The sequence below is a fragment of the Rosa chinensis genome, chromosome 5 (assembly GCF_002994745.2).
Source record: "Rosa chinensis cultivar Old Blush chromosome 5, RchiOBHm-V2, whole genome shotgun sequence".
NCBI lineage: Eukaryota > Viridiplantae > Streptophyta > Magnoliopsida > Rosales > Rosaceae > Rosa > Rosa chinensis.
Window position 1 is genome coordinate 64,408,698 of NC_037092.1, and position 10,482 is coordinate 64,419,179.

General features: G+C 38.1%; 1 long non-coding RNA gene across 1 annotated transcript; it reads right to left on the reverse strand.

Moving 5' to 3' along the window:
• Nucleotides 1-9,140: 9,140 nt before the first annotated feature.
• Nucleotides 9,141-9,812, reverse strand: LOC112202764. The gene is made up of 3 exons (XR_002937561.1): nt 9,759-9,812; nt 9,601-9,662; nt 9,141-9,458 (listed from the first exon to the last, which is right to left on the reverse strand). It is a non-coding gene; the product is annotated as an uncharacterized LOC112202764 (long non-coding RNA).
• Nucleotides 9,813-10,482: the final 670 nt, after the last annotated feature.

Below are 10,482 nucleotides of genomic sequence, written 5' to 3' on the forward strand. Positions count from 1 at the left end.
CCTCATCGCTGGACTACTCCTCGCCATAGATTCCGGCGCTGACAATGTCAACATATTCAATGACTCCCAACTTATCATCAACCAGATCCCTAGAGAAAAGAATGTCAATGCTGATTCTCTAGCAAGGCTAGCAACCGCCCCAACCTCACCAAAGCCTAACTGACACAAGGGTGGAATGCCTTGACAAACTAAGCATCAACAAAACCTTAGCGGAAACATTCAACATCGAGGTTAATCCTAGTTGGATGAATGAGATACTTGAATACAAGTGTAACGGAACGTTGCCAATCGACAAGGTCGAAACTCGACAAAGAGACGGGCAACATGCTACAACATCCAAAACAGCAAGCTATACTACCAGGGATTCTCTCACTCAGACCTCAGATGTTTAACGCCAGAAGAAGGTAGGGCGGTATTAGCAAAAATCCATGCAGGGGAAGGCGGCAACCATTCTCCTGACGACAATCACAACTGCCAAAGTAATTCACTTCCTCTAGAAAAATATTTACTGCCACTACAAAGTACCCCACACCATTATCACCAATAATAGGGTACAATTCAACAACGAAGAAGTCATCAACTTCACCACCAAGTTGGGCACCAAGATGTGCTATGCATCTGTGGCACACCCCAAAACCAACGGTCAGGTCGAGGTGGCAAACAAGATCATAAAGAAAATGCTAAAGAAGAAGCTTGACAACGCTAAAGGTTTATGGGCTGAAAAGCTCCCAGAGGTCCTATGAGCCATCATGACAACTCTAACATCCGCTAACGACGAAACATCGTTTTGCATGATGTTTGGCACAGAGGCAGTCTTCCCAATTGAGGTTACACAACCAACCCTAGGGTTGAAGGCTACGACACCAAGACCAATGTTGACGCCTTGACGACATCCACCTCGAGAAAGACTTGCTCGAGGAGAAATGCCAAAAGGCATATTTACACAATTTGCAAAACAAGCAACGAGTGTCGCGTTTCTATAAAGCCAGGGTAAAGGCCAGGAACCTCCAACTAGGGGACTGGGTCATGAAGGAAGTAATTCCACCTCCAACTGCCCTTCACCTAACTTAGGAAGGCTCATACTAAATACTGGAAGTCGTCAGCCTTGGCACTTTCTACTTAAAGGACAAGGATGGCGTCACATCCTCCCACCCTTGTAATACCAAGAATCTCTGGTATTACTATAAATGATTACACCGCCAACCCACGAGCATCTTGACTTAGCTAAATTTTTGCATAATATTTAGCTAATAAAAGCTACCCTACGGGTACTCACATCTTTTTGTAACGCTGATCAATCAACTATCAATGAAACAAGGAATTATTCAAACCATTGCTCTTACTTGCACAAACAGCCAAAGTCTAACAGACCGCATCCGCTACATCGTGCAATAAGAACAATCTTAATTCCTTTAATGTTTCATTGAAAGGCAAAAGGATAACATAAGGGCTCTAAGAGGTTCAGGCAAAACTAACATCTTATCAAGTCACTATTAGCAGCAGTCCAACACTTAGAAAAATCTCGTTTTCAACTAAAACAACTTGGCATAAAATCATATTGGGACTCCCCAACCAAAGTAGTTCAAAGAAAATAACAAAGCTTGGCGTCACCTTCCGTAACAAAAACAATAAAAATTACAAAAAACAAATCACAAGCAGTAGCCTCGTTCACTCATTCACGACACCATCCCCGTAAGCCAACTGCGCCACAAAGCGACTAGTCTCGTCTAACTGCTGGCCATGGCCATGGGGGCTATGTGTGTATATCGTCCCGTCAGCGCGAGTGTTGGTGGTAATGAATTGGATATGAGAGGAGTCCGAGACAGTCACTATCAGCATTTGTTGCGGCTCGTTACCAACAAGTCCCATAGATTCAAGCTGACAGAGTGGGTACCATGGGGATTCGCTCTTTGCCCATCCCTACCCCCACCTTGTAGATCTTCGGGAGCTAAGGTTAACGCCCCGTTGGCAGCCTTACTCCAATCAATGACGCCATGGGATTCTAGCCAACGGAAGTTCTCCACACCTCTTCTTTGCATGCCTTCGTTAGCAAGTCCTTCAACTCTTGGGATTGCTTAAAGGCTTCCACGGCGGTGGTACTGATACTCTTCTTCTCCGCCTCCGCCAACCAAGTCCTGCAGTCGCTTGATTTCTTTGCCTTTTGCAGTGACCTTACGCTCCATAATTTTGATGTGTTTGCCCTTTTCCACCATCTGCTCCTTCAAGCAGGCCATCTCTCGGTTCAGCTCCTACGCCTTCGTGTTATGCTCAAGGTCCCGGGCAACGGCGACGTCCAACTTTCCCCTGACGTCCATCAGATCCACCTCCACCTTCACCAGTCTGCGATCGACATCCTCAAGTTGCTTCTTCTTCTCTGTCAGGTCATGACGAAGACTGTCAACTTCGCTCTACAGACGGAGTTCAGTGGCGATGGCCTTGACGTTGACAAAAACAGCTCATTCAGGTGCATCGCCAAATGCCCAAAGGTAGTATAGAAGGAGGATTGCTACAAGGTAGTAGGGCATACCGTATTGTCTAGGCCGCCAAATAGGAGACGCTCACAAATGTGAAACAATAACTCCTGCTCACTGCTGGACAAGAAATGAGCATACTCCGCAAAGGAGTCTAGGCCGATCGGAGGCGTCCTCCCACGAGTGGTAACTATTACCACCGGAGCATCTTTCCTTGCTCTATTTTGCTGGCGGATGGCAAGTGGAATGTTCTCTACAGGGTCTGAACCCTCCTCAGGGTCATTCTGATGACATCTCTTTTCCAGCATACCATCCTTCTCACCGCCAGTCCCGACATTGTCCACCCCTAGCGAGACATCTTGAGAAATTTGTTGAATCACGGAGCTCCCGCTAGCCTCAGACTTCTCTATCACCACACCCTGTTCCTTTTGGGGATGGCCTCTTCGGCGTGCGCCAACAACCCTTTTTGGAAACCTCTCTTGGCGGCCACCAAAACAATGCCCGCTAGTGGGACCCCTTTTTGAAGTGAGGGCTAAGGTAAAGGCCAGAAACCTCAAAGCTTTACATAAATCAACTTGCAACCATTGAAACACTGCTGGTGTGTACACTTTTGCTGCGTTCCATAATGTTTTCACTGGGAATGACAATGCAAGAGTGATCTGACTTGCTTTAAAATCTACTACTGACTCATTATAACGACGATCATCAAGTAATCTCTTAAAGTGACGAAAAAATCGCAGCAAATCATACTTGTAACTCACATACTTCTTTATAGAATTATTCATGCTTTCGCTGCATTGGATAGTGGTAATATCTACATAGAATGTTTTTCGCCCATAAACTAAAGCCCATTTTTCCTTCAAATCAAATAACCGGCCTAACCATTTATTTTCTTGGAGATTGTATTTTTCAAGCATCTTCTTCCAAGCAATTAAAAAGTCTTCAACATCTCCATAATCATATATGATACTGCTACAGTCTTAGGCAAAATCCTTAAACTTCTCAAAGACACTACTACGATGCTTAGTTGCATTTTGATATATGTGCCAAATGCATAGTCGATGGTGCGTTTCTGGCCATTTTAAAGCTAACGCATTAGCCATTGCAGGATCTTAGTTAGTCAAAATGCTTTTTGGTGTCTTTCCAGACATTGTATTTGCAAAGGTATCAAACAACCACATGAAAGTTTCAGTGGTCTCATCATATAACAATGCAGCACCAAATATAAGTGTTTGCCTTCTTTATTTTTCCCGTAAGTGGTATCAAAACATACTACATCTCCAAAGTAATCATAGTCTACCATCATCTTTGCATTAGCCCAAAAAATATTGGTTATCAAATCATCATCATCCACTTGTATTGCATAAACAAAATTAGGATCATTCAACTGCATTCTTTGTAGATATTCCAAAACACCACCGGTATCCCCTGACTAAATTTCTTTTGTTCGCTTTGAACGTAAATAATTCCTATGATCTTCTAGTATAAATCCTAAATGCTCACATCCACCAGCTTGTGTACTCAATAGTTCAAGAGTTTCTTTTGGATTGATTCCTGAATCGTAAGCCATATCAACTTAAACAATTTGTGCAAAAAAGATTTTCCTATGAGACCTAAAAAGATGGGTCTTACTAGGAGTTGAAGTCACATGAGTATAATCAGCAACAAATTTCACAACAGTATACTTTCTGGATAACAGATCATACCTAATTTTCATCTTAGTTCTACAACCAAATCTTGTCTCAGCACGATGAGATTTGACATATAAATTTTGCTTATCTCTTCCACATTTACCTTCAGCTGAGCAACAAAGAGTCTATACCTCAATAGGCCACTGGAGGATTTATGTGCCTTACTTAATCTAGTACTGAAACCAAATCTATATGCATATCAATTTAAAAAAGCATGTGCATCATCTTCTGTTTCAAACTCCATACCAACTACATGAAACAATTCTTGACGCATTCTGGAATGAATTGAACCAGCAGTTTCATTAGGTTTTGTGGCTTCTTCTGACTCTCACTACCTCTAACTTCATTATTTTCAACTTCTACAAAACCATTCAAGTCTATACCACTCCCAAAATCCAATTTGCTAGATGTTTGAAAATCACAACTATCTGTAGCTTCCACATCCTTAAAAGAAATATAAGATCAATATATTAGATAATAGCTTCCACAATCACAACTACCTGCCAAAATGGTATGTACGTTTATTGAATGATCTATGATAATAGTTATTTGCCAGCAAGTCTCTTAGAGCATTCAATCATATCCCTCACATAAGAGCTTTGGGCCAGAGCTTTGCATAACGATATATGTAAAAAAAAAAATTGAAAAAGAACTAAATTGAACAGCTGCTTTGTCTATTAAAATTGAAGGACTTCACAATGAATTAAAAGCAAAGTTGTCCATATGTATATACACACAAACGCACACATATATGATCATAGTAAGCTAAAAAAGAAGGAATATCAATACTTATTGGTGTTGATATTGCTAAGTTGTTTGAGTTTGATGGCACAAGAGATTCATATTCCCTGATTGGCAAGTGTAAGAATGGGAAACGTTTTACCCTAAAAAACAAATGGAAATGCAAAAGGATGCAATATAACAATATGCGATCAATTGGTTTCAAATCATGATGAGGTTTGACGTAGTACTTATAGTCGTCTTCTGAGTATAGCTATGGCATTTTTGAAAAGGAGTTCCTGACAAAGAACAAGACAGACGAAGAAGAAAAAGAAGAAGAAGAGTCGTTGTTTTACTATTTTGGTCGACCTTTGGTATTCACCTGAATTTTTTGTAAATATAAATTTTGTTATAAACTAGAGATTAAGCGAGAGATGGAATAGAGAAATAGAATATAGGAGGAGGTAGAAGTGTGTCTTATTTATTCTCATGGACCCCTTTATATAGGACTTGTGTTTACATCATGAGGACATAAAAGATGAGAACTCATGTGGACAACACATATTTATAATATTTACAACACTCCCCCTTGGATGTCCACTAATTTCTAATATGGTGTTGGACGCGCTTAAAGTTGCCTCGTCAAAAACTTTGCCAAGTAACAAAAACCCAGTGGGACAAAAATAACCCTAGTCGAATGAGAAAAAGAGTACAACACGGACTAGGTAGCATATTTTGAATGCTCCTCCTGATGAGAATCTCCCACTGATTGTTACAAGCTTCAAACATATGTATGTAACAAAATACATGCACCCTGTATATTAGATATGATGTGTCGATCACATAAGTAAGACCATGTGTGCTTTGCATAAAGGGGACTCATCATGAATTGCAATTCCTATAAAGGTTAGGGCGCGCAATACCAATAAAACTATGATATTCTTAATGAATCTTACCTGACATGATAAGAGTAGAACCAATTTCATATGCTCAAATTATAGATAAAGATATTAGTTAAAGAATAACAATATAAACAATTAACACATTTACCTTTGTCTGAGCATTGAAATTTAAGTATGGCATACTTAGCCATAAATATCAATTTGTGTAATCGATAATTTCATATAGGCTCAATATGAGCTCTAAATAAATTCATAACTTCGTGAAAGTTAGAATATGTTGCAACATTGTTTGCATGATTCGAATCCGAATTCTTAGTCTTGTCATACTACTCATTGAGGCAATAAGTCACTTTGACCATAAATGAATGAGTATATATGAACTTTAGACTTTTTGATTCCATGAGCGAGCTTTAAGCTCTTTCATTCATTCATGGACTTGCCTTTGACAGTATGAATCCATTAAAGATTTGGTTAAGCAATATGCTTATAATGACAATTAGGATTTGGGGATTTGCTTTTAGCAATTTGCCTATAAGATCTTTATATTAACCAAGACAACATACCATAAGCCTCTCATCAATATAACACCTATATGTAACACTGTACTTATAGAAAAAATGTCACTTGGAGAAGAATGATCGATAATCCCATGTCTTTATAAAGAGACTTGTGTCATAGTGATTTCAATTCACTTTAGTACACCATTTTGTAATTTTTAGGGTTGATAAAGTCCAAGTATATCATCACATTTACAGTATTCAAATTCATTGGAATTGTGTCTTTCCAATTTGGCCAACATTATAGTTTGTCGACACAATGAAATGTGGTAGTATACAACGCTTGATGATATTTAGTAGCTACTATAGATGAGATATCACTATGCCAAAAAGGCCTTCAGACGAACCAAAATATGTCATCTAGTACGGTGTCATGTCTTGGGGGTATCAGACGGTAGAACACTTCTGTCGTCTGATATTTCAGACTACAGAAACAAATAAAAATCTTGTGTCGTCTGATGAGTTTTGCATTTCGGGACCAATGTGATATGTATCTTTAAAAGCAGTGACATAACAGTTTTGTGTTGTCTGAGAAATAAAACAACCACATCCTTTTGTAAATTCTATTGTGTGAAGAATATTTGCAAGACACATATCTATGGTCGTAAACTGTTTCAGACTACAATTAAGTGTCGGTTTAGGGTACATTCATATGACATTTTAGTGTTGTGTGAAAAGTTTTGAAACTGTACATATGTGATGTTGGTAAATGGTTAAGACAATAGATATCATATTCTTTCTGTTATGTTAGTTTCATTACAACAACAATTTACTGTCATTTGAGATTATTAACACGACAAATATTTGTCGTCTGAATATAAAAAGGACCACAAATATTGAGTCTTTTATATTGTCTGTGATCAAGTCCAACCACATTTATTTGTTGTTATACGCTTTAGCCAATACTTTCATCTAATTTATGTTGTCGTTTTTCCATTTAGACTACAATTTTCTGCTGTCCCAATGCCAAAAAACAATAAACTTCTAATTGGTGTTTGTGTTGTTTTTGTGCAGCTGCAACCACACATTTCAGTGTGCTTTTGTTGTAGCTTGCAATTTGAGATAACACATATTAGTAGTCCCCTATTGCAATTGGTATGCATGCATTTGGAAATTAAAATTGTCCATTCATGAAACCATAAAATCCACATCGATCCAAAATCATTCATTGTAATTTCCATTAATCTATCATTGTCTCATGTACACAAACCTAATCATGAGCATCAGTCCAAAATGGCACATATCTACTAATCTGGGCAGCTAGCAAAATATATGCATGCAGTATTGCAAGCTAATAAACTAGTAGCACTACACAATCTGGGCAACCAAGTAAACAACATAGCAAAATAGCTAGCAGTACTGCAAATTTGACCCCAAGGTTTTATTGATATTGAACTTGGGTAAATGGAAAACTTTGACCCTGAACTGAAGCAAAACAGTAGAAGCGTGACACTACTGTGAGGGTACCTTATTTAGCACATGGGTAGAGTTTGGAGCGTGACAAGTACCATGGTTATAGTTTCCATAGCTTCCAGGTGGAGTACCGAAGCTTGAAAATTTAATAGTAGAAATGGACTACTTGTTTGTACACTCTAGGTTAAGTTTAGGCTTCTTTTGCTCTTTCAGTTTGCCTCGATTATTGGTCTACCATTTCTCAACACGTGGGTGACTTTCAGAATATCAATCTTTGTAACATCGCCAGCAACCTCCTCATATACCACCAAGAGATTTTGGGGTGGCTTGAGCCAAGACCGAGGAACATGATACCTGAAACATAGATAGAATATAGGAAATTAGTAAATAGGTTCTTAATGCTTTTTTCTGATCCAGTGGTAAACAAGTTTATACATGCCATTGTTGAGTCGGTTGGAGACAACCAAATTGGAACTTGTTAATCCTGAATGTACCAAAATAACCGCACGTGCTGCAGTTACCATTAGCATGAACAGTCCTGTATCTTCCACTGTTATCCGTACTTCACCCTTCCCCATGCTCCCCATGTCCAAAGCCAAAGGCTCGTCCCCTTCAGGTGCATCAAAATTGGCCTAAGGGTTCAGGAAACACCGTTATCCAAAATTGCTCGATGCTACTAAAGGAACAAGAATGAAAATGTTTAGCAGTAGTCAATATTTGTAGTTCTGATTTCATACCTTATACCAAGTCAGTGGCTGTTGATTCTGTGTCCTTATAGACACCCTCGTCCATATACAAACTATACCAAATTAACCAAGTCAAATTAATGAAATTATAGGGACCTGCAGTATAATATCAAGTTATCAACATGAAATTTGTATTGATATATCAAATATTGAAAGTTCTTATTTTTAACTCATGTAATTTACTCAAATACAAACTTTACCAAATTAACCAAGTAAAATTATAGGGACCTGCAGTATAATATCAAGTTGTCAACACGAAATTTGTATTGGTATATCAAATATTGAAAGTTAGTGAAAAATGCAAATCAAAGAACTAACCGGTAATCCAACAGCTACACTTAGAAGCGAAAATTTATTCACACCAGCATGCATGTTTACATCTCCTGTAAAAGTGAATCTCTGGTCTTGCAGAGTCCCATAAGTTGATCCTATTGTTACAAAACATTACTGACATTTCGATATAGGGGCATAGTTTTCTTAGGTAGACCTAGGTGACCATTTACCTTCTAAATCAAAAGTAATTGGTGTAATTTCAAACAACACAAATATATAAACAATTTACATATATACCTGAGAGCTAGTCATTGACAAAGACATGCATAGCATTCCCAGCTGACAACACTGTGAGAATTGGATGCTTACCACCACGCAGAAATGATTCAGATGGACTTATGTCGACACTAAAAACATCAAGTTCTGCAAAGTTCTCTTATATAATTGGAAATACATTTTTCACAGATACATTGAATGGAAAAAGAAGTTCAGTTGCTTAATCTCACCTGGTAGTGTACCGTAGATAATCATTGGGGTCTATAGTGATGTTCAACTGATCTAAGAAACCAATGACTGTGAGAGTTGTATCACCTGTCCATGAAGAAATGTCTTCACCGAAGGTTTCCCATGACCATAACTCATAGTTGGTGGGAAAAAATTGTTTTTGGGATGTCTGAAGTTCCACCTGTAATAAAGTGCACAATGAGCATCATGTCTGTGTATAGCTAATTCATTGGGGAAAAACCTATTTGGCCTCACTTTGATGTTAGACAAATTTTATGGAAAATAGTAAATAAGCATTGCAGGGAGACCTTTATTTCATTTACTTTGGCAATGTTGAATACAACAATTTCGCAGTCTGGAAGGCAAGCCACATTATGCAAGGGAGCTGAAGATATTAACAAGTTCATTAAACAAGTGAAAAAGAAAATCAAAATCTCAATTTTATTTTATTATAATTTAAAGGAATAGATTGTGAGCTTACAAAATATGTTGTTGGGGCAAAAGCAAATCCTTTGAAACATCCAAGGAGACCACTGAAGAAATGGAATGTAATTTTGACAAACATGGTCATTGCTGCAACGAAATGTCAATTTTAAATCATTAATGTATATCCAGCTTGAACTCAAAGCAATAGCCAATAGCATAGACTTGATGGAATTAAGGTCCTCCACTACCCTATATTCCACTCTAGCTCGGCAGCCCATAGCCTCTTTGAAACTCTTCAAAACTTTACCCCATTCTCATATATAATTCCAGAAACTCAAATTCAAATAGCATAATGCCCACATAATTAGTAGAAAACAAAATCACATATACTTAATTCATAGCTCTAGAAAAAGTAACAAAACATATGCGAACTGCACGAGGAATCAAAAGAAACTATCTAACAACAAGAACTCAATCAAAATGGCCGTCCAACATTTTAAAAACCAAACAACAAAGACCAATTTCAAAACAGAAGATGAAGGGAAAATAAAAGTAGTTTGGAATCTATATAATGGATCCAATTGCCAAGCCCTGTCTTAATTAACTCTTTACAGTCTTCAAATTTTGAACGAAAGAAACAAATTCAGGAGCTCCAATAAGATCAAACCAACAATCAAACAGAGCCCATTTCATTTTCTTCTCTTTTATTTTGTCTTCAATATCCCAGCAACCCAGGCTAGCAAGAAAAGCATCAAAAACCCAATAAAAACCAAATCAAA